Source organism: Rhinatrema bivittatum, chromosome 1 (genome assembly GCF_901001135.1).
Source record: "Rhinatrema bivittatum chromosome 1, aRhiBiv1.1, whole genome shotgun sequence".
Lineage (NCBI taxonomy): Eukaryota > Metazoa > Chordata > Amphibia > Gymnophiona > Rhinatrematidae > Rhinatrema > Rhinatrema bivittatum.
Genome location: NC_042615.1, coordinates 559,346,171 through 559,371,295, shown reverse-complemented (window position 1 = coordinate 559,371,295; position 25,125 = coordinate 559,346,171). Strand labels below are relative to the sequence as shown.

The 25,125-nt window shown below is 44.6% G+C and overlaps 1 protein-coding gene across 2 annotated transcripts in view; it reads left to right on the top strand.

Annotated features, from left to right (window-relative positions):
- Window positions 1-25,125, top strand: part of LOC115099247 — a 503,007-nt gene that overhangs the window by 377,684 nt on the left and 100,198 nt on the right. For both annotated transcript variants that reach the window (XM_029616734.1, XM_029616743.1), the window contains one exon: window positions 18,790-18,917. The gene's annotated coding sequence lies outside the window, so the exon portion shown is untranslated. The remainder of the gene's footprint in view (window positions 1-18,789; window positions 18,918-25,125) is intronic.

The window sequence follows — 25,125 nt, the reverse complement described above, 5'->3', positions numbered from 1 at the left end:
GCTTTTTAAGCTTCCAAGTTTTTACTCCTTGTTAAATGTAACTTTGCCTTATTCACCTCTATTGTTAATTACTTTAGTTATTGCTTCAGTTATCCCCTTGTTCTATGTAAACCGATCCGATATGGTTATTACTATGAAGGTCGGTATAAAAAAGTGTTAAATAAATAAATAAATAAATAAATAAAATGGAATTTGAATTTGGTACTCCGGGCTCTATGTGGTCCTCCTTTTGAGCCTCTGAGTACGGCCACAGTCAAGGATGTCACTCTTAAGACCATTTTTCCTGGTGGCAATTAGCTCGGCACGTCGTATCTCCGAATTACAAGCTCTTTCATGTCGGGAACCATACCTTCGTTTCACACCAGGGGGAGTTTCCCTGCTGACAGTTCCATCTTTTCTTCCGAAGGTGGTCTCGGCTTTCCATCTCAACCAATCGATAGAGCTTCCGTCATTTGTATCCTCAGATTCTTCTGATCTGCGTCGGTTGGATGTCCGACGTTCTTTGATACATATTTGGAGGTCACTAATGATTTTCGACTCTCCGATCATTTGTTTGTCCTTTGGTCGGGGCCCAGGAAGGGTTGCATGGCATCTAAACAAACAATCGCTCGCTGGCTGAAAGGAGCCAATTATAGCTGCGTATATCAGAGTGGGTAAGTCTCCACCCTTTAGCTGTTAAGGCGCATTCTCTCCGCGCTCAAGCGACATCGTGGGCGGAAAGTTCTGCAGTTTCTTCTCAAGAGATCTGTAGGGCGGCGACATGGAAGCCGCTCCACACTTTCGCAAGACATTATCGTCTAGACATTTGCGCGCCGTCTTATGGTCAGCTTGGAGACAGGGTCATACGGGCAGGGCTGTCCGTGACCCACCCATGATGGGGAAGCTTTGGTACATCCCACCGTCTGGAATGATCCTGGTATGTACAGGGAAAAGAAAATTATTCCTTACCTGCTAATTTTCGTTCCTGTAGTACCATGGATCATTCCAGACCCCTCCCTTACTTGGGGGTTCTTTGTGGGCCATCCCTGCTTTCCTGTCTTCACAATATTTTTACTCTGTATCTCTAGTTATTACAAGCTGTGTCTTTGAAAACAGTACTGTTTGCAAGTTCTCAGTTACAGTTTTTTGAGTACACGTTAGTTGCTGTCACTTTCAGCTGTTATTTTCGCTATATTTTGAGATGAATTGATCCCTCTGGTTCTGTCTCTTCTCGTCTTGGCTTTGCTAGTCCAGTTACTGAGGATTGAGGCGAGGGAGGCGTGTCTATATAGGTCCTCCCCTGGGAGTTTTTGGTTCTGACTCCATCTGCTGGACAGGGGACATAACCCACCGTCTGGAATGATCCATGGTACTACAGGAACGAAAATTAGCAGGTAAGGAATAATTTTCTTATTTCATCACCAAAAGGTAGTTCTCCAAATTCACCCATCCTTCCTACCAAAAGTGGTTTCCCAATTCCATCTCAATCAGACCATGGAATTACCCACCTTTTTCCCTAAACCTCATGCAAATGATAGGGAAAAACTGCTGCACACACTAGATTGTAAAAGAGCTTTAGCACATTACAAAGAAAGAACAAACTCGGACTGCCGTGTTTCTCAACTCTTTGTCTCCTTTGACCCGAAGGCACCTGGATTACCAGTGGCTAAACACACCCATCTCCAGCTGGATAGTACTGTGCATCAAATTCTGCTATGATAAACAGAATTTACAATTACATTCTACTCCTAAAGCTCATCAAGTCAGAGCAGTAGCAGCCTCCTTGGCACACCTTAAGAATGTACAACCCATAGACATTTGCAAGGCAGCTACATGGTCATCGCTTCATACCTTCACATCTCACTACTGCCTTGATCAGCAAGCAGCCACTGATGCGAAGATAGGGCAAGCAATACTGCAATCTCTATCCTCCTGTCCATGGTGACTGCCACACTGTCAAAGATCACTTACAAACATATATATCATACACAATGTGATCGGGAGCTTGGGACTCCCATGACAGCATGGCTAATTCAGCCCTGCTATCGATGGGAAAAAGCAAGTTTGCTTACCGTAAACTATGTTTCCGTAGATGGCAGGATGAATTAGCCATGCTGACCCACCCTCCTCCCTGGCAGTCACCAAGTCTTCGACTATACTAAGGCTTAATCACAGACTGAGGAGATTCTGTTACTTTCCTGCGCGGGAACACACGCGCAGCAGCAGAGAACAAAGCTCTGTTCTCTGCTTTGACAAGCTCCGCCTCCCGGGCCTGATTGACAGATCCCATGACAGCATGGCTAATTCATCCTGCTATCTATAGAAACATCGTTTACAGTAAGCAAACTTGCTTTTCTTTCCAGAAAAAAACCAACTCAACTTTTTTTTTTGAATACTATGATAATTTCTTTCTGACCTAATATCCACTGAAAGCAAATTCCAAAATGTAGGAGCTATAGCTGAGAATGCTCTTGACTGTAGCCGAACTCAGCCCTTTAAATTGAAAGATGAGACCGAGTGCCCCTTGGCTAGATCTCACAGACACCCAGAATATATCGAGCAGCTTATCTTTCAAATAGCCAGGACCTAGGCTCTATAAAGCATGAAAAGTAAAGTCAAGATTTTAAATTGAATACATGCCTTAATGGGTAACCAATGTAATGTGTGTAGCATCAGAGAAATAGATTTTCTATAGGAGTTTCCTGATACCACCCTTGCAGTCACATTCTGGACCACTTGTGGCCTGTGTGTGAGCCATACACATAACCTGGGAAACATGATAGGGTAAACTCAGAATCCAAACAAGTTCCCAAGTCCTTTACCCAGACCTCTGGTTGTACTACCTCTCATGCTACCCTTATTACCACAGAAGACTGACCTAACCCTGGTGCCCCAATCTTTAGCAATTCTTTCTTCTTAGTGTTCAACACTAACTTATTCTCTGGGGACCAATCTGAAATTTCCACCAGACCCAAATTCAGGTCATGTTCTTCTTGTTTCTGATCTTCTTCGTCTGATATTCCTGGTCTCGTCCCCCATCAGAACTCCTTCTTTGCATGTTCCAAGTCCTGATGTTCTTTGTCCACAAGTCTTGATGTTCTTCGTCCAGAAGTCCTGATGTTCCTCGTCCAAGTCCTGATGTTCCAAGACCTGATGTTCCCGGTCCGAAAGTACCTGATGTTCCTCGTCTGAGTCCTAACGTTGCAAGTCCTGATGTTCCTGGTCCAGAAGTACCTGATGTTCCTTGTCCTAGTCCTGATGTTCGAAGTCCTGATGTTCCCGGTCCTGATGTTCGAAGTCCTGATCTTCCATGCACCGTGTTCCAGATGTACCTAATGTTCTGTGTTCCAGTCCTGGTCCTGATGTTCTCTTCGCCTCCAGCTCCTTGTCCTGCTTCCAGGTTACTTGCTTCTCTCCCTTTCCGGGCATGCCACCATCACAGTCCATGACCAGCCCATGGGGGCTGTGTAGGGCACCTCATGGTACAAGGCCTACCTTCATGTCTGCAGTGCAAGTCTCCGGAAGGCCCTTGTTTTTAATGCTGAGGTCTGTTCCTGAATTCCCAGTTCCGAGTCTTGAATCCTGAGTCTTGTATCCTGTCCCGGTCTTCGGAGTACTTGTGCCTGCTTCCATCCATGCCCAACACTCTGCCAGTACCTGCTCCATTTCAGCGTGGTCCGCGACCATCCACAGGCAGCTGTGTAGGGCGCGCCTCGGTGCAGGCCTGTCCTGAATCTTCGACATGTCCTGGTTTCAAGTTCCACTGCTTCCCCAGGAGTCTATTTCACTTCTGGGGTGGTCAGTGACCAGCCATGGGCAGCTGTGTAGGGCTCATTGCGATGCAGCACTCACCCTGTACTTTATCCTGAATCCTTGCCTGAGACCTCCAAGTATCCTGAAACCTTGCCTGAGTCCTCCTAGTATCCTGAGTCTTCCAAGTCCTCGTCTGAGTCCTCCAGGTATCCTGAGTCTTCCAAGTCCTTGTCTGAGTCTTTAGAGTCTTCAAGTCTTCGTCTGTGTCCTCAGTCCAAGTCCGCCAAGTATACTGACTCTTGTCCGTGTCTTCCAAGTCTCCCAAATCTTCTGTTCCAGTTCCATGTATCGTCTTGTTTCTGCCCTCAGCCTCCGTCTGGCCTCACGCACCCGTCGTTCTCTAGCGGCAGGTCCGGAAGGGCTACCGAGTAGCCGGAGGGCTACTGCTGAGACCAGTATTGCGTTACTGGGTCTCATTGGTGTGTGCAGGTCCAATAGAGGGCTGAGCCTGCCTTGTTTCAGTTCCTGATGTTCCTTGCCTGGTTTTCTGTCCAGCCTTGTCCTGCTCCGCCCATGCCTGTACTTGCTCACCTCCCACAGTGTGCATCTTGGGGCTCCTCCCTGAGCCGCCCTGTGGCCCAAGCGCTCACTATCTCCCAAGAGCAGGTGACCGCGCCGCTGCGTCCCTCAACAGGATTCGAAGGCCCCGCGGTTGTAACAATATTCAGATTTCCTGCGAGTTTCTAAAGAAGCATTCCTTGTTTTAATAAGGTTTATTATTTGATTGAATCTAATTTTGTTTCTTTAAAAGATGCTGCTTGTGCTGACCCAGATTCATTCCATCTCTCAGATTTCTTAGAACAATCAAATTTTATGCTTAAAGGAAGGGTTACCATGTTAGTTGAATATCAGCGTGAGTCTGATAAACAGTGAACACTTAGATTATTTTTTCAACTACGAAATTGTTGCGACCGTCGCTGCCCGACATCTCCACTACGCCCATCTTACCTCTTTGGCGACTCCCTCTTTGCCTGTTGGAAATTTGGCTGCCGCATGGTCATCTTGCTGGCTTCCCCGGACCGGCTAGACGCTGTACTCCGCCATGTTTCCCAGCAGCCTAAGGGCGTGCACGCGGCACGGCCCCCGACTCAAGTACCAGCAGTGGTGCGAACTCAGGGGCGTCCCCCTGAGGTGACGTCATCTTCTCCGGATATTTAAGGTCTCTGAAATTGCTAACTAATCGAGTTAGCAAGGACTAGGTTTACCGGGCTTTCCTACAGGTATCGGCGGATGGGATTCGCTCTCCGCATACCTTGCTACTCTGCCTCCTCGAACTTACCGGGGGTACCCGCTCCTCGGGGGCCTCGCTTTCTCTTTGCTTTTCAGATCGCAGTCTGGAACCAGTACTCGCTCCTCGAGGGCCCTCGTTCCCGGACTTGCTACTGAATACCACTTCTGCCAGGAAGTCTTCGCTGTCTACAACACCAGTGAGTTACCATCTCTCTCTCAGAGCGTTCCCTGGAACCAGGTTCTTGCTCCTTGTGGACCTACTTCATTCCAGCTCCTGGGCTGCTTCTAAGAAACTATTGTGTGAATGTTACCATCGAGGTTCTGTTCCTAAACTCTGCATACCCTGTCTACTCACTATATTCAGTTTATCTACAGCTCAATTATCCAGGATCGCTGTTCCAGTATCTGAGGGACTACAGCCCAGCCGGGCACTTCCAGCTCACTACTGCCATCTCTGGTGGTTCAATATACTGTTTAATAAAAGAACTAGTGTGTGTCTGTCTCCATGCTCTGAGTCTGACCGGTGGTCCCTCTCGGGATCTTCCCCCCGGGGCGTGGTCATCTGCTATCGGCCCAAGGATCCACCTACAACTACCACGAACACTAACAGAAATACATTTGGGGGGGTATAAAATACTTTGTTTCCGGACGCTGTTAAAGAAACCCAACAACATAAAAAATGGTTCCTGCTTAACGGAGGTAGAGTTTTGGTTTTGGGAGCCTCTTTTCAACTAAGATTTCCATATAAATGTATTATTAGGTATCAAGGAGTCAGATATTTGTTTTTTTGACCCAAGTTAATTTGAGGGATTTCTCCAGAATAGATTGCCTCCAACTTGTCAAAGTTAGTTTATGAGGATAAATTAATTAAATTGGCTTGCTTTTTCCCTTATTATGTGTCATGTAACTTTCTTCCCTAAATGTGGTCTAGAAACAGAATCCTGTTTCCTTTTTTTGCTTTATTAAAAATATACTTATGATCATAATGTGATGGATTACTGTGTTTTCCTATAATACAAATTCATCTTGATTGTATATCTTGAAATTATTAGGTAAAGAGTTTAAAAAAAGAAGAGCACTTTGCAATTTGCTTGCTTTCTAAAACAGTTTCCATCTTATTTATTTAGTTCCATTTTATTACATTCTCTATCAACAAAGTCCAAATTTTGTAATTAATACATGATGCTGATTCCAAATGCTCCATGCTTAACCTGGGTTGTATTTGTTTTTAACAGCTCAGTGCGGTTTGTGCTTTTAAGCTTTGATGTCAGCAGTGACATCTAGTGGTATAATGGGTGAGACAGTCAGTGCATGCCCTTTTTTCTCAGCCTTTTTTTTTTTTTTCTTTGCTCTCTGGTGCAGAAACCAGTGGAGGCAACCTGTTTTTCTCCATTGACAAACAGGGCTGAACTAGGCATCATATGTAGGTGACATCATCTGATGAAATTGAACAGACCCTATTCTACTAGAACTTTGAATCTACTGAGCATGCACGTGAATCTCAAGAGCCCCTCAGTTTTTTTTTTTGTCCTAGCTTCTGCACGAACATGAACCCTTTTTCATGTCTAAGTTTTGGTATCTTTAGTCTTTCTTTTAATTCAGTTATCTGAGTTGCCTTGCTGCCTCAGCAGCCTCTGAACAGCACTTTTCAATTTCAATTAAAAAAATTTTTTAAAACAAAGTCCAGTTTGATGAAGACCACACCCAATGGCTTCAAAGACTACGTGTGTGGTAGGGCGATGTCCATTACTGTTGGTCATGACATGTGTAATCCTTGTGCTGATAGTCCCAGACATAGGCCCCAGGAACTACACCTCAAACACAGGTCTCTTAGAGTCTGTCTTCCAAAGCTATTATATTATCTAAGCGTCCATGATTCCCTGAGTGGGGGGAAGAATTCTCTTCTAGGCCCTGTGCATGGCTTTAAGTCAAATCTCAATTTAAAATAACATATCATTCGCGGACAATATATTGGTGTTCATCACAGATCCTCACAACTCCCTGCCGGTGCTACTCCAAACTTTCCAGAATTATGACGCCTTTTCCGGGCTGCAGATAAATTGGGAAAAGTCGGAGGCACTTTGCTATCCTGCCGCTCTTAGGGAGCAGTGGCCGGGATCCTTTCCCTTCTGATGGGCAGAGGGTAAAATCAGATACCTGGGTATATATCTTTCTAATGACCCCACTACTATATACTCTCTGAAAATTCCCCCTCTGGTGCAAAGATCCCAGGCAATCCCTACCACTTTCACTCGGGGGTCGGTCAGCCTCTTCAAAATGGTGCTACTCCCACAGTGGCTTTATGTGCTTCAGAACCTGCCCCTTCACCTTAAGAGGCGGGATCTCCTGGAAGTCAATAAAGCCCTACGTTAGTTTCTTTGGGGAGGTAAGAAGCCATGGGAACCATGCCACTCTACATTTAAAGGGAAACTTAAGACTTGGCTTTTCAAACAAGCTTTCCCCTAGAGCCAAGAACACGAAGAAAAGTCTTTTCAAGCCCACAACGAGTTATTCAGATCTATTTTTTTTTTTCTTCCTTTGTTAATCAGAAATTTACACATGCTGACTTCAATGTAAAAACTTGTTACTTAGTTTTTGTTCAATGTAAAACTTCTTTTATTCTGTTCTATGTAAACCGCTATTTGTAGCGATAGTTACTGTTCTTTGTGAACCGGGGTGATATGTATATTATACAGGAACCTCCGGTATATAAATTATTTTAAATAAATAATAAATAAATGTATTTCTCTGGTGCACCTAAGGTATTGATGGGGTCTGGGGGGGGGGGGGGGGATCGGTGTGCTGGACCTTTCCCTCTGCAGTTTGGCAGGCAACATGCATTTAGTCCGCGACTGGATATTAGATTCTTCGACTTATATAGATCTGGATGCCGAGAGGGTGCTGGTAGCTCCAGTACAATTACGGTTTGTGCTTTCAGTCGCCCATGCGGGATCTCCCTGAGACCCTTAGACATAATCCCCTTTTGGAGCCGATCTGCTGTGCTTGGCGCAGACTCAACAAGATTTTAGGTACTCTGCCAATATGTGCTCACTTTCTTCCCCTACAAGGGAACCTGCACTTTACACCCAGCTCCCAGTCCGCTATGTTTGGGTATTGGGCTGATCAGGGGGGCCACGCAACTAGGCCATGTTCTTGATGAAAATGGCGCTCTTTTCTCCTTTCTGCAATTGAAAGAACAGTATGGACTGAAGGAAACCCATGTTTATGCTTACTTACAACTACGGCACTATATTGCCTCCCTACCCGCTGACTCTAAAACCCTCCCAAACTTTTTCAAGCTCTGCATGATGTGTTCTCCTTAGCTCAGCCCCAACCTTTTTCCTTGTCTGCAGCTCACAAGGCCTTACGGGGGCGGGATGGTGGACCGACTTAGGAACAAATGGCAGAGAGATGGAACAGAGATGGAATATTTTCAGTTACACCATCTTTACTTAAATCTTGCTTCAAACAAATCTCGAAGCTCTCCAGTAACATGTCATATAGAGAGACACAGGTTAAATTTCTTTGGAGAGCCTACCTTTCACCCCAAATTATGGCTAAGGTTTCCGCTCGAGAGACAGGGGCATGTGAACGATGTAATCAGCCACTTGCTACTCTGTCTCACGACTTTTGGACTTGTCCTCCAATCCGGCGGTTCTGGACCCGGATTGCCTACTATCTGGAAGATATTTTGAATATTTCTATCCCTGTCACACTGCACTTATTTCTTTTTGGTTCCATCTCTCCATCGTTAATCAGGGGCTCGGAGAACCGCTTTTTGTTCAAAAAGCATGCATAGTGGGGAAATGAATTATTTTGTTGTTATGGAGGGGTGGTGACACTCCGACCTTTTGGATGTGGCATAATGCTCTACACCGTCTATTACAAATGGAGAATCTGGCATCAAAGATATCCCCGCTTCATCGACAGAAATTCCTGCGAATTTGGGACAGTTATATACAAGCTCTGCCTCCGTGTTCCAGGAGCCTGATCCTCAACAACTGATCACTGTGGACTCACGCAACTTGGTTCTTTTTGTCAGCAGCAGCAGCAGCAAGGGACTACAATATTCAATCCTCACAACTTTGGGGGGGGGGGGGTGGAGGGATGAGGAACGTTGGATAAGTCAACAAACTGTAATATTGCTGTTATGTATCTGTATTACCACCTGAGATGCATAAGAGTTCCTGCACCTCAGTTGGGCTAAATGTTTGGGCTTTGCATTTGCAAAAAAAAAAACATTAAAACTAAAATAAAGTATAAACAGCACTGATAATCACAGCAGCAATAAACATTCTTGAAGTATTAGATGGTTTCCAACATAACCTTTACTGATGAATTGTGAGATTGATAAAAATTACTTACAGCTTTAGTTGTTTCAGAGAATATGATGTTACACTTTAAAGTCTTTAAGTAGATTTGCGATCTTCCTTTTTTTTAGTAAATTATTTGAATGGTTCAATTTAATTCCAAATGATAAGTCCAATTTCTCTTCCTCTCCTATCAATTATGGGCCAGTTTGTAAGCTCCCTCTCAATTAATAGGGGATAGTTCTCATGGTCCAGTTTTTGTCAAAGTCCATACAGAAAAATCCCAGTCACTCCTACTCTCCTGTAGTTTCTTCCTCTTATTCACAGTACTTGATAAGCACTTTTATATGCCTCTTTTCCTTGAATCTCCTTGAGATGATAGTGTACCTCCCTACTAGGTCCAAGCACTTTTCTCTGTCCTGCACTCCTTCATCCAGGAATGGTTGAGAATCCCACTCCTCTTCAGAACTCTTTATAACTCACCTGTGTTCTTTGACTGAGAAACACCACACCTTTAGTTTACATATACTGAGCCTCTGGGTGAGTACTCTGGCTTTTTCATCAAGCTTTCCCAGAGAGCTAAAAGCAAGAAGAACAAACTTTCAGCCTTGTCTTACAGCATTATTGTAATGTTCATATTGTGTCAGTTATATGTTTCAAGTTGTTTTCTAAGTTGTTCTCTAAGTTGATCTTAGCTGTTTCATAATAGATTTTACCTTGATTATTATCCGTTCATTATATTCGATATGTTCCATGTAAACCGCCTCCCCGGCGATAGTTATTTCTGTTAAATGTGAACCGGAGTGATATGTATTGTATACAGGAACTTCCGGTATATAAAAACCAAAAATAAATAAATAAATACTCAGTCATACAGAAAAAATAAATGTTACAAAAGGGAAACAAAAAATATGAGATGAGGAGGGTGGGGAAAAACTCCTATCTTGGAAGCACAAGAATTAGCAGGTTTCCAAACATGGTCTGCATTGTTCCAGACACAGTTTTCCAAAGAGTGAAAATGTTCTATTTGCTTTCTGAACCCAGATCTCAATCAAGAGACCCCAGAGGCCTTCCTCCTTAAAAATGAATAAAATCATGGAACAGCCATGGACATGCTGTCCCTGGAAGGGTCAACTAAAGATTCTACAGCCTAAGATGGTGACAAGGATTTATATAACTGAAGAGCATACCATTCTAAACTCCACATGGGGGAGCTACACACTCACACTTACTACTTCTCCATTTCCTTCCCATACCAATGGAATATTCCTTCTGATAGAAATCTAGTTCTGGTAGAGAACTGGAAGGATCTCTGCACATGTGTTATCAGTATCTGGGAGCTGGACCATGATGCTCCTAATTGCTACCATTGTGGCTGAATGTCTCCGAGAACTCAGAGAACTAGGTCCTGGAAGATGGAGAAGCTGTGCAGACCAGAGTCATTCTTCCTCTCAGAGTGAGGCCTCCTTGGTCTTCCTTCATGCTGAGTTGAACAGGAGCTCCTCAAGCAAACCTCCCCATAGAGCAGTGCAGATGCCTGGATCCACCGCCCCTTCAGGGTCAAGCAAGGTGTGGAAGTACCAAGCACAGAGGTTTTTAAGCCCCTCACAAGCCCCATGGGGCTCTCCAGTGCATAAAAAAAAAGAAGTGCCATGCATCGAAGCTGGCAGTGCAGTCAGTGCCATCAAAGCACAGGTTGAGTTCCATGCCATTAACACACCCAGCACTGTTGACACATCAGGACCAGGTACCATTGAAGCACACTCTGCCATCAACACACTAGCCCTCAGCACCATTGGTACAATCATCCTCAGCACCATCAATGCACAGGCCCTTGGCGCCATTGATGCAATGGCCCTTAGAGCCATCAAGGTGTGCCTCCCACCCTTTCCCAGACTATGAATTACCCCTATGTTCAGGATCTGAGTATCACATAAGATATATTTATCAATGTGACTTAATATTGAATTTCATCACACTGATCCAGTGCCCTTTCTAAATAATATCTCATTTTTGGCTCAACAAACCAGGTAGAATGATCACACCGGAATAAAACAGTAAATAACCCTTTACTAGTATTGTGTATGTAGGCAATAAATCCAACCAGAACAGTGAAAGGGAAAGGAATCATTAGTGAACATAGGATGCCAACAAATGCTGTAATATTTCACATGACAATAAACTTGCAGCTTTTTTCTCTTAAGCAATACAAGAACAACTTTGGTAATGGACCGTTGGCAGTGAAAGCAACATACTTATATGGATTATACTGGAATATGAAGTGCAAATAGAGATAGGTGGGAGGGAAAAGCAGTTAAGTAGACACATTTTTAAAAGGTAGTTGTTAGAGTGGCTGAGTGGTCTTAGGTGCCAGACTCAAGTGTTCCTTCTTCCTGTGTGGGGTGGTCTGGTATCTTGATGAAGGCATGGGTTCAAATCCCATTTCTGACATGCTCATCCTTCAATTTAATACCTCAGGCTTACTCCTTGTGGAGAAGTAGCCTTGTGGTTAAAGCAGCAGCCTTTAAACCCACAAAGTTAGGGTTAAATCCCATCCATTTTTCCAGGCCTGAGTTCTCTGAGACATTCAGCCACAATCCTAGCAATTAGGTGCATCATGGTCCAACTCCCAGATACTAATAACACATGTGCAGAGATTCTACCAGAACTAGACATGGGCATGCTGGTTTTATAACATGCACGTGCTGGTGTTGGGCCACGCACACATGCTCGCCTGATTTTGTAATCCATGCACGTATGTGAGGGCGGCACATGTAAGGCGTCGCTCACATTATACACATAGCACGCAAAAAAAATATGTTGACACTGTGAACCCGGACTGGACACAGTAATTTCTCTCCCGCAGCCCTGAAGCAGGCACACAGTGCCGAAACATGGCCAATGTCGGGCAGGCGAATCCGAACCCATAGGAAGCGATGAGGGCGGCAGCCCTTGATAAATATATGAGAATAAAAACGGACAAGTGGGTCAGATAAGTAGCCAGGGAGAAGGGATTTTATAAGTAAAAAGTAAAAGGAAAAAGGAAAAAGAAAACAAAGAAAAAAAGATGAATATAAAGTGTGAATAATAAAGAGCAATATACAGGGCAAATGAGAGGGATAACTAAAAGTGGTTATCCTTGAACAGAGCCACCGTACAAAAAAGACCACTGAGCAAGGTTTTCCCTTGAATCAGTGGGTGCTGGAGAACGATTATATTTGCAGCACACACCCAGCCAGGTGTTACGAATCCGGAAGTGGACCCCTGTTTCCGAGGTAAGGTTAGCACTGCCAAAGGGGGGGTTAACCCTCTCTGGTCCCTACCGTCGGAGGGCAAGGCTTGAAGGTTCGCCAGTCGAGTACAAGACTTCACCCTGGAAGCTCGCGGGTCCCCCAGGAGGAGCCTGTAGGAACCCGGCCGCTGGGACTTAGGAGACTCCCTCAGGACTGAAGATTGGTCTGGATGCAGGTGCCTCTTGCAGGTCATTGATTCCAGACAGCTGGCGCCTCCAGCAGGTCGAGTCAGTCCAGGAGTCGAAGCCGAAGAGTAGTCGAAAGCCGTTCCGAGGGTCGAAGCCAGGAGAAGGGTCCGCAGCCAGTCCAGAAGCAAGCCAGGAGAAGGGTCCACAGCCAGTCCAAGGTCAAGCCGAATGAAGAACGACAGCCAGTCCAGGGGTCAGAAGCCAAGAATCAGTCCAACAAGGAAGGAGAACAGAAGCGGGACGAATACCAGGAACGGAGACCAGGAAACACCAGCGCAGAATCCGGAACCAGAAACCTCAATACCAAGGCAAGGTCTGAGAAGCAGACCTTGCCTTAAATACCTAGAATGAGGGAGGAGTCTCAGAAGGGAGCCACAACCATTTCCTGTCTTGGCCCCTTTAAATCTTATCTTCAGCCGCGTGCGTGGCTTTCAGGCAGCCAGGAAGGGAGAGGAGTCAACGCAGCCCCGCTGGGTTCCGCGACTGGCCTAGGCAGTGGCCAAGGCTGCGGGAAGAACACTGGAGGAGGCTCCCTGCTCCTGCAGGAGCCTCCGGGCCCACCCGACGCCACGGGTGAGTACCTGGTCCTGTCCGCGGACCGCCACAGCCGGCGGCCATGACAGTCAGCCCCAGTCGCGGCTTGCCACGGCCAGCGGCCTTAACACCAGGCATTGTGTCAGAGCTCCCTGATGGGGACAAAAGGTACTCACTGTCCAGAATGAAGGATGCCAGTCTGGTCCATTGTCCTAGCTCAAAAATTTGGACTTTTGTGCTAGGGGGAGCCATTTTGGAATGAGCCCACCCCTGCATAACTGGAAATGTGAGTGCACACGAGAAAGAGTACATGTGTACTACAGATCCCGAGTATACACAAAATTTTGTGACTACTTTGGGGGCAGAAATAAGTGTTTTAAAATCTGGTTAGATTCTAAAATACTGTATCAAATGCATATATATATTGGGCCACATTGATAGGTATGAAAGTTAGGCTCGCTGTTTTGAACCTGATGGTAATGGAAGGTGAAATGACTTACCCAAAGTTACAAGGAGTATCTGCAGATTTTGGAACTCTGGGCTTCTCTGCTTCTTTAAATGCTAGGCTACTCCTCTACTAAGTTAGCATTATTAGAACCAGCAATTCACAGTGCAGACTAAGCTCCTTATTCCAGGATTTGGGTTCATCTGAGATGGATGTGCCTATGGACTGTCAATGATATGAGAACCAATATATCACAATGTATGGTTAAACTGGTATCTGTTTCAAAACATACATTATTAAGCCATCAACTTCAGAGTGCAAAAATTTTTTTTTAAAAATGCCACATTTTTTTAGGACCCTTACTCATAGAGTCAATAGAATGTGACAGACTCTTCTTATGGTATCGGGTCACTTTACTTTATTTGTATCATCTTTTTTCTATAGTTTTTCTTTTAAATAAAATTTGCATATTACTAATGCATCTCTTATTTTAGGGCTTTGTAATGGCAGTCACAGTCACAATAATTTAAGAGATGATACTCATCGCAATTGGCATCTCTCATCACAATTGGCGTCTCAAACTCAGTCCCGACACGATCGCGTTTCGGACCACAAAAGATCCTGCCTCAGGGGAATCACTCCTTCGAAACTGCTTCTCTGTGACGTCCAGCAAAAATCCATCCAAATTCATCCACTTATTGATCGACGGCTCTTCTTAAGTCCATAACTATTTTCGCGGTCTGCATTTAGACTCGCCTTACTTGAAAACCATGGTGACAAACCGGAACTCTTTAAACCCTTGGAACCGGAAATTTACGACAATCTACTCGGTTCCTACCAGGTCGTCCCTCCGGGCAATATTACACTCTCACAGAAGTCTTCTACAACGTCCAGCCTTGCAAATATATCCCATACTTAGTCTTCCACTAGGTCATCAAAGACTGGCAACACTCCAAAGAGACAATTTCATACTATGTCCTGCATATCGAGACCACACTTCAAGTCGGAATAGAGAAATAAACAGATCATTTCTCCATTAACCTAAGCTTTTTAAACAACACCCCTCATAGGGGATAGATAATTCATATATATACCCTCTCCCATGTCCAAATGCCTATCCAAAAATGAAGAACCCAACAATCATCTGGTTATAACATGTCTCAACAGTCCCAACAAGTACAACAGTAATAGAAAATCTTCAAATTAAGGAGTACCAATTGATCTTCTCATTAAGACCAAATGGATCCATGGAATTTAAAGTAAAGATCCAATGGATCACATGGAGGGAAGTCTGTTCATCCACAGACGGTGAAAGTTCTCTCTGTCCAGTAAAAATCACTTGCTGAGTCTGTTTCATTATATCATCTGCTCAACCATTTTTAAAAAGCCCCAGAGACAAGTGAAATGTTTGGACTCCCAGCAACTTGTTACATTTTATACACTTTAAATTGGGGATAAAAATACATAATAAATCATTGCAATAAAGATTATTTATATTGATTATGTAATTGCCTCTTTATGCTTCCAACTCGTCTTGTTTTAGAATTAGTGCAAGCAATTCCATATACATATAACTGATAGAAAAATATGTCTAATTTTAGTGTATGCTACATTTATGTTGTTAATTCTGTAACATATCAGGCAGAATCTTTTGTTTTAAATAGATTTGATCCTGAAACCTTGGGCATGACAGTGCTCTGCACTTACCACTTCAACCACTGGGCTGGCTTAATAAGAATATATGTTTTATATTGTAATTAACTGTTCTAGGAAAAGTAAAAAGTCATGGAATAGGTGGCGATGTCCTTTCGTGGATTGCAAACTGGCTAAAAGACAGGAAACAGAGAGTAGGATTAAATGGACATTTTTCTCAGTGGAAGGGAGTGGCCAGTGGAGTGCCTCAGGGATCTGTATTGGGACCCTTACTTTTCAATATATTTATAAATGATCTGGAAAGAAATACGACGAGTGAGATAATCAATTTTGCAGATGACACAAAATTGTTCAGAGTAGTTAAATCACAAGCAGATTGTGATAATTTGCAGGAAGACCTTGTGAGACTGGAAAATTGGGCATCCAAATGGCAGATGAAATTTAATGTGGATAAGTGCAAGGTGATGCATATAGGGAAAAATAACCCATGCTATAATTACACAATGTTGGGTTCCATATTAGGTGCTACAACCCAAGAAAGAGATCTAGGCGTCATAGTGGATAACACATTGAAATCGTCGGTTCAGTGTGCTGCGGCAGTCAAAAAAGCAAACAGAATGTTGGGAATTATTAGAAAGGGCATGGTGAATAAAACAGAAAATATCATAATGCCTCTGTATCGCTCCATGGTGAGACCGCACCTTGAATACTGTGAACAATTCTGGTCGCCGCATCTCAAAAAAGATATAATTGCGATGGAGAAGGTACAGAGAAGGGCTACCAAAATGATAAGGGGAATAGAACAGCTCCCCTATGAGGAAAGACTAAAGAGGTTAGGACTTTTCAGCTTGGAGAAGAGACAGCTGAGGGGGGATATGATAGAGATGCTTAAAATCATGAGAGGACTAGAACGGGTAGAACGGTCTAGAATCGGTTATTTACTCTTTCGGATAATAGAAAGACTAGGGGGCAATCCATGAAGTTAGCATGTGGCACATTTAAAACGAATTGGAGAAAGTTCTTTTTTTACTCAACGCACAATTAAACACTGGAATTTGTTGCCAGAGGATGTGGTTAGTGCAGTTAGTATAGCTGTGTTTAAAAAAGGATTGGATAAGTTCTTGGAGGAAAAGTCCATTACCTGCTATTAAGTTCACTGAGGGGCGGATTTTAAGAGCCCTGCTCGCCTAAATCCGCCCAAAACCGGGCGGATTTAGGCGAGCAGGGCCCTGTGCGCCGGTGAGCCTATTTTACATAGGCCTACCGGCGCGCACAGAGCCCCGGGACTTACGCGAGTCCCGGGGTTTTCGGGGGGGGGCGTGGCGGGGGGTGGGCCAGAGCACCGTGCCGTTTTCGGGGCGTGTCGGCAGCGTTTTGGGGGCGGGGCCCAGGGGCGTGGTTACGGCCTGGGGCGGTCCGGGGGCGTGGCCACTCCCTCCGTACCCGCCCCCAGGTCGCGTCCCGGCGTGCTAGGGGCTCGCTGGCGCGCGGGGATTTACGTCTCCCTCCGGGAGGCATAAATCCCCCCGACAAAGGTAAGGGGGGGGTTTAGACAGGGCCGGGGGGGGTGGGTTAGGTAGAGGAAGGGGAGGGGAAGGTGAGGGGAGGCGTTAGAGGATTCCCTCCAAGGCCGCTCCGATTTCGGAGCGGCCTGGAGGGAACGGGGTGTTAGGCTGCGCGGCTCGGCGCGCGCCGGCTATACGTAATACGATAGCCTTGCGCGCGCCGATCCAGGATTTTAGCGGATACGCGCGACTACGCGGTTCTACTAAAATCCCGCGTACTTTGCTTGCGCCTGATGCGCCAGCAAAAGTACACGAACGCGCCGTGGTTTGAAAATCTACCCCTTAGTTTTTGGGTACTTGCCAGGTTTCTTATGGCCTGGATTGGCCACTGTTGGAAACAGGATGCTGGGCTGATGGACCCTTGGTCTGACCCAGTATGGCATGTTCTTATGTTCCATCTTGAGCTGTTGAAAATGATTACAAATTCAAATTTGATTTGATACTGATGGAAATGCTTGTAAGGGATAACAAACTTGAAATGAAAATGTATAGAAAAAATAACATAATACAAAACTCTCTTAAAATACTGTTTTAAAATACAATGATGTAATAGTGGGTTCTTTGGGAATGTGGTATTTGCTTTGTAGTCTGTATTATGCAAACAAACTAAGGAGAAATAACAACACTCACTATGTCTTTTGTGAAACAATGTAACGATATATTTTTGTATAATATATGTACAAAAAACAGGTACTGAGACAAATAACAAAACAGAATATATACAATCTATCAGCAAAATAAGCAAGAGCAATTTCCCTAGCTAATAGGGAATAATTATATACAAAAGCCTAGTCGAAGCTGTCACATTTTCTGGTAAAGAGTGTCTCCTGGCTCCTCCCAACTAGTGAATCAGCGGAGTTCTTGATTGGAAACACGTCAGCGCTGAAGATCCCTTATTGGTATGAGATTTATTGTGCTATCTGTCAGCTTCCAAGCAGGAATCTGAATTATAGGATGTGTTGGGTTATATGTGTCTTTAGAATAGGACATGCTCTATTTGGATTTCTTTATGTAGTTTTCCTGAAATTTTGCCAAGCTACTGATAAGAAAAACTTACTGCATATGTTCTCTAAGATGGTGGACTTCTTTGTCCTTGTCTATTGCTTCACCATTATAGTGATTACTAGCTTTGTACTTTCCCTAAACCTAACACATTCTGTCCTGGGCAGTTGCCAGATGCTTCAGCGCTCAGCTTTTTGCTGAAATGACTTGTGCTGTGATAAGTAACTCTTAATATGCTAGCTGGCTTTAAGTAAGTAGCGGTCTTATGATTTTAATTAAGTGCTAAGTATTTATCTTCTTTGTGACCTTGAAGCTTAGAGAAAGGGAGGGCAGTATAAAGGCAGTAAAATGTGCCAGCCTGTTAAAGGGGGTGAGAGTGCTACCTAACATCCCACAAACCTGTAATTTCTTCATTGTGTTACCTTTTCTTAGCAAAAAATATGCAGTACTCCCTAACAGGCTATGTGCTGGCCTGGAGCACAATAATGGAGTCTAAGTTGTAATTTCTGTAGTACTAAGGAGGAAAAGGTGTGTGTTTGGAGGAGACTGTAAAGCATGAGGGAAGAACTTTTTTCTCAGTGAAACAAAATTACATACAATCATTATAAACAATTCATACTATATGGCAGTAATTTTTTCTCATAAAGGACAAAATTATATACTAAATAACATGCTAATACAAATGAATTGTATCCCTGTATTTTCATTGTAAACTGTTTGTTGCAAATAAACAAGATGGTAATTTATTTTCCTGCTTATTTGATTAATAAACTGTAGGTCAAAGACCGAGTTGTTCACAACATTGTGAAGCAGTGTCCTAAGTTGGAATCGCTGACATTGAGCTCCTGCTTGCAAGTAACAGATGTAAGCCTAGTAGAAATTAGCACCTATCTTCAAACAATTAGGTGAGTTGAAAGACAACACATAGCTAGAGTTACAAATGATACTTTAATGTTCTTAAAACCAAATCAGCCAGTTATTAATGATTATTTATGTACAATAACATTGGGGAACAATTTTTTATATAATTCCTGTTGAGTTCGATTTTTCAGCTATTTTAGACTTAAATAAGCATGCTGATTTCAAAATTGCAGTTAGTTTTCTTCTGTCATGTCAAGTTTTTTCTCTACAACCTATCTTAGGCCTGGATTTATCAAAATGCACTAAATATCTCATGCGAAAGGAAAAGGGGCGTGTTTTATGGTAATAGGCTGTTTAAGTCATTGATCTGTTGCAATATCACAAGCACAATTGGATCATCTGTGTTGACCTTAAAATCTAATTATTTTATTTATTTATTTATTTTTATATATTGACATTCGATCTGAGAAATCACATCGGTTTACATTCAGGTACTGAAGGTATTTCCCTATCCCCAGAGGGCTTACAATCTAAGGGGGTCATTTATCAAAATGCGCTAAGGTGTTTTTGCATGCGTTAAGGGCTTATCGCATGCGAAAAGCACTGTTAACGCATGTGAAAGTGCCTTTAATGCATGCGATAGCACCATATTGTATGGTGCGATGCAAATCTGAAAAAGGGTGGGAGTGCCAGTCTGTGAAGTGCTATTGTGCAGACTTAAACTACACCTTTTTCAGTAGTGTTAAGCTGTGTGATAGCTTGTGTTACAGTGTCAGTGTATTTTGTGATGTCTCCTGAAAGGCCTGTTTTAGTAGGTTTGAAGCTCCTGGAGCACCAGCCTAGCCATCTGGGGGAGGGGGGAGAGAGAGAGAAAGAGAGAGTACCTATCCATAATGTCCTCTCCCTAGATAGGTATTTGTATCCCTATGCGTGGCCCACCTAGTAACTCGAGGTGAGGTTTAGGTATTAGTGTAGGGGGTTAGGGGCCATTTTGACATTCAAAATGAGACATACAAACAGAATAGTGGTCTCTTGTGAAGATTTGATGACGTACGGAGAGAGGAAACACACCCAAAGATGAGAGTTGTGCAATGTTCTCTTCACCTAGCTTGATGTTACCCAGATAGAGTGTTCATCAAGCTAGGCTGAGAGAACCTTGCACAAATATCATCTTGGAGTGAGTTTCCTCACTCCGAAGGTCATCAAATCTTCACAAGAGACCACTGTTCTGTTCGTATGTCTCACTTTGAATGTCAAAGTGGCCCCTAACCCCCTACATTAATACCTAAACCTTACCTCCAGTTACTAGGTGGGCCATGCATAGGGATACAAATACCTATCTAGGGAGAGGACATTATAGCCAGGTGCTCTCTCTCTTTCTCTCTCTCTCTCTCTCATATATCCCCAGGGGTTGTATGCAAGAAATGCAACAGGTCTGGCACTTATCACAAAGTCTGAAAATGTTATCACAATTTGTGCTAACTTAGCTCTTCACATAGGTAATTAGCACAAATTGCAATAAACCACACCCCTTTTACTATCACATTTTGATAAATCCAGGCCTAAGTTTGTACCTGCTTCCTTCTTGGTCAGCAATGCAGATACACCAAGTATCCCTGTTTCTCACAGGACAAGCAGGATGGTAGTCCTCACATATGGGTGACATCACAGGATGGAACTCTGTACTGAAAACTTTTCTGTCAAAGTTTCTACAAAGCTTTGACTGACACTGGCACACTGAGTGCACTGAGCATGCTCAGCCTACAATTATCCCTGTGAGCCACAGGTGTCTCCCTCAGTCTTCTTTTTTCTGCTCTGCAGTAAGCATAGCGGTTAGGAGCTCTGTGAACGGGTCTCCCTCCGCGTTCGTTTATTCGATGCTCGGTGAGTACTATGCCCTGTTTTTTCGGTCGGTTCCTGTCACCTTTATGGCCTGCCAACCGACTACGGCCTTCCCTCTCCCTATTTTTTCAGTTAGCCACACATAGCCTGCGAGTGTCCCTCTGTGACATTCTGCCTGGTTATTAACTCAACTGGGACAGGGACTTCCATGGTTTCTGTTGCTGCCAGGGCCCCTGTTGATTCAGGTCCTTCGATTTCCTTGATACCCTTGCGCAGTCGATGCCCCCATCACTACCGTCGGTACCCCCTTCAGACCATCTTGGACTCTTAGATGCCATTGGTACCCCTCCCCCCATGGTACTCTGATGCCATCGTCCCTGCATTGTTTCTATCAGTGCCATCCATGTTTTTTCATCCATGGCACTGATTTTTCCTTGGGTTTCATCGGTGCCATCATTGCCCGGGTGGATGCCATCGACGTACACCTTGTCTCGTCGTTGCCATCCATGCCCGGGTCAATGCCACTGTTGCCCGAGGCACTTCCCTCAATGCCAGGGTCATTTCCATTGATGCCATCCTTATTTTATGGATGCCATTGATGCCCAGGTCCTTTCCATTGATGGGCATCGATGCCAGATCCTTTCCATTGATGGCATCGATGCCAGGTCGATTCCATCGATGTAATTTGATGCCTAGGTCGATTCCATCGATGGGCATCGATGCCAATGCCAATTCCATGGGTGGCATTGATGCAAATGCCAATTCCATGGGTGGCATCGATGCCAAAGTGGATTCCATCGATGCCAATGTCAATTCCATTGATGGAATCCATGCCAACATCGATTCCATCGGTGCCCATGTCGGTGCCATCAATGCCCATGTCTGTGGCATGCATGCCATGGTTGCCATTGGTGCCCAAGTTGATCCAATCGATACCGTCGACATCCGTGGCCATACCGTCGATGCCCGTGGCCATGCCACCGATGCCGTCGGCGCCCGCCTCCATACATCGATGCGCTCGACGTCCATGTCATTTCCATCGGTGTCTTCGACGTTCCTATCGATGCAGTCATCGACTCCGTCAATGCCAGTATCTTTTTTCCAATACCAACGATGGTTTTTTCGATTATTCGATGCCATATCGTTCCCATAGATACATACGCCGATGCTGTCAGTGCTCCGTCACTGCCAGTATCTTTTTTCCAATACCAACGATGGTTTTTCGATTATTCGATGCCACATCGTTCCCATAGATACATACACCGATGCTGTCAGTGCTCCTTCACTGTCATCATTGCTCTCGCCGAGTCATCAATGTTTTTTCATATATAATTTTGATGATACCCTTGAGGCTGCTTCGGCCGCCATCAACACCGTCAATACCGACATAGCACCGCCACGTAATGAACTTGCCTAAACACAGTGCTCCATGCTTTGGGTTCTTTTTAAAGCCCCGTATTAGCCTATGACACTACATAGTGCCAGGAGCAGTGCAGGCATGCTGACAGTCCATCATCAGTCGCCATCCAAGACAGTGAGGGCATCCATCTTGGCGCTGGGGAAAGACCGGGCCGAGCACCGTGGCATGCATTGTCACCAACACGGTGACCATCCGCCACCGACGCCATCCAGCACATCGGTGCTATCCTTCTTGATGCTGGACAATGCTTGGGCCGAGCAACATCACCACTGCCATCGGCACTGTTCCGCACAGTTTTGGCAGTCCTTGGTGCTCCAGAAACACCGGAACTACTTCCGAAGAATTCTGCTCTGGCGTCACGAGACATCGAGCCGCTGCAACGAGGGCCGGGTTCACGAGCTCATTAATCGGCTCCCCTGTTCCCGAGGCGTGCTCCACCAACATCGGTGGGGGATTGTGGCCCTCCACAAAATACTACCTTGTTTGCACCAGCCACGCTCAGCCTGTCTCCTCTATACCTGCGCCACCATACCAGGCATAAGAGTTGAGACGGGCGTCTACTCCTTCGATGACACCTGGAATCCACAGAGCCAGCAATCTTCACTGGCTTGTCCTTCGGCGATCCACATCTGTGGCATTCCCATTGAGATTTGTGGCATTCCCATTGAGATTTGTTCTTTAATTCGGGCCACATGGTTCGAAAAGTTCTAGGTCATGTACCTTCCAAGAACTGTATTAGTGTCACATATCGCTATGCCAGCTATGTCAGCCACAATACCAAGAGAACCTCTCTATCATTTCTTTGGGATTGCATCAGGGCATCTTCCCTTCTTCAGCAACGAGGCTCTGTACTGATTAATGCTCTGGCTTCTGGTTCCTGCTTCAGAACCAAAGTTCCAGGTGCATTCGTTGATCTGTTAAACACGAGATCCTTCAAATACTGCCTCAAGTGCAAGTCCACCTCGAAGCCTGATGACAGGTCTCGATGTCTCCTTGTGCAGCACACAGAAATGCGGGTAAGACTTTACCGCTCACGCTGCCATGGGAGGTTACATGATATCCAGATTACATCAGCCCCTCCAGTTGGACACCTCCTGGTCTCCCAACTGGCCGGATATCAGAGCGACCACCCCACCTTGTACCAAGGTTCCCGGTACACTCCCCCAGATGCTACAAAGCGCAGAGGGGGGAAGGGGGGGTTGGGGAGTTTTAATTACACTACTCTTTCTTTCAACAGAAAGTAGTTAGACTCCGCCCATCCTGGAACTCAGAAATACCAACTTTCTTCAGAAGGCACAGGTAAAATGGTATCTCTTTACACCATGCTTCCATATCATAGTAAGTACATTACCTCTAATCTTTCTATGTGCTTCATGGTGAGTCAACAATATTACAATCCCAAGCTCTGCCAGTTGCACCAGCTTCGGCAACTGGGGTATTCATTAAATCACTATCGTTGAATGCTGCTTCTCTGCGGAGTGCAACATCATTCACGCTTTTCCTTGCATGGACAGCTGCATAACCACAGTCAGTCCACGCAAGGAGCTCTAACTTCTTCATGACTCGCTATACATTTACTAACTGGGATTACTGTCACTGCCATAAATCCCTTATACAACACTTCTAGACACCACAGTCACAATGACCTTCCTGTCCAGCATACGCGCAGAGTCTAATAAATTCTTACATGTCCCTGCATGCATTTTTCCATAACCTCAGCCCTTTAATTCTTCATTGTCAGGCTATGGAGTTTTTTCACTATGCATTTTCCTCATAGATCCAAAACTGCTATGGGTTAGATTCAGTGAAATTCCATTAATAGTGGGTCTAAGCTGTTCAACCGCTTTCGTCCCTCATCTATATTGCAGATCTAGAACCAAAACCTAGTCTGATCCTGCTCATGCTCGCAATTCCTCAGAGTTGTAAGTTTGACCTAAAATCTTCTCAACCCAAGATGCGTCTATTCCGTTCCAGGCGCAGTTTCACATAAACTTCCTGGAGCTTGTATCCATGAGTTATACTCTTATGCCTTCCAATACTGCCTCTGCAACAAATCTTTGTGCATTCAGAGAGACAGCATAGGGACAAAGTGCTTATCCCAGGACAAGCAGGATGCTAGTCCTCACATATAGGTGACGTCACTGACGGAGCCCTATTGCGGGAAAACTTCTGTCAAAGTTTCTAGAAACTTTTGACTGGCACTGTGAGGCCACTGAGCATGCCCAGCATGCCATGATATTCTCTGCCACAGGGGTCTTACTCTAGTCTTCGTTTTTCCGCGCTGCTGTAAGCATCGCGGAGACAGGAGCCCTGTGAGTTTCATTTATTCACTTCTGACTGAAAAAGTCAATTTTTTCCAAGGATTTTCTCCCATAGGGATCTCACTCTCCCTTTTCTCACTGGACGGTGAGAAATTGATAGTGTTTTTACGTGAGTAAAAACAATAATTTTCTCTCACAAAATTTTTCATCGACGCCTGTCGATACTGACATGGCTTCGGGGTTTAAAAAATGCCCGATTTGTAATCGGACCATGTCAATCACAGACCCACACCTAGAGTGTGTCGTCTGTTTAGGCGAGAAACATGACATCTCGTCCTGCCAAAAATGTCAAGAAATGACTCCGAAGGGAAGGAAACTTAGGCAAAAAAAAAGGAAAATCTTTTTCACCTACAACTCCTTCCTTCACCTTTGACATCCACAAAATCATCCCCAGCAGGAGTTACAAAAAAAGTCCTGCTGAAAAAACGTCGACTGCAAGGATCTGGAGATACAGCATCGCCAACACTGTCGATGGCATCCATAAGGTCAGTAACCGAAATAAGGCCTAAGCATAAATATTGATGGGCCCAAAAAACAGCAGGGTAGGCGATCCAGCGAAACCATGAGGAATAGACAAAAAAGTGGATGCCACAAAATAGTCCTTTTCAATTTTTAATCAAGGAGACGTACAGAATCTTATACACATGCCCGACTCTGGCCGAGTTTCGC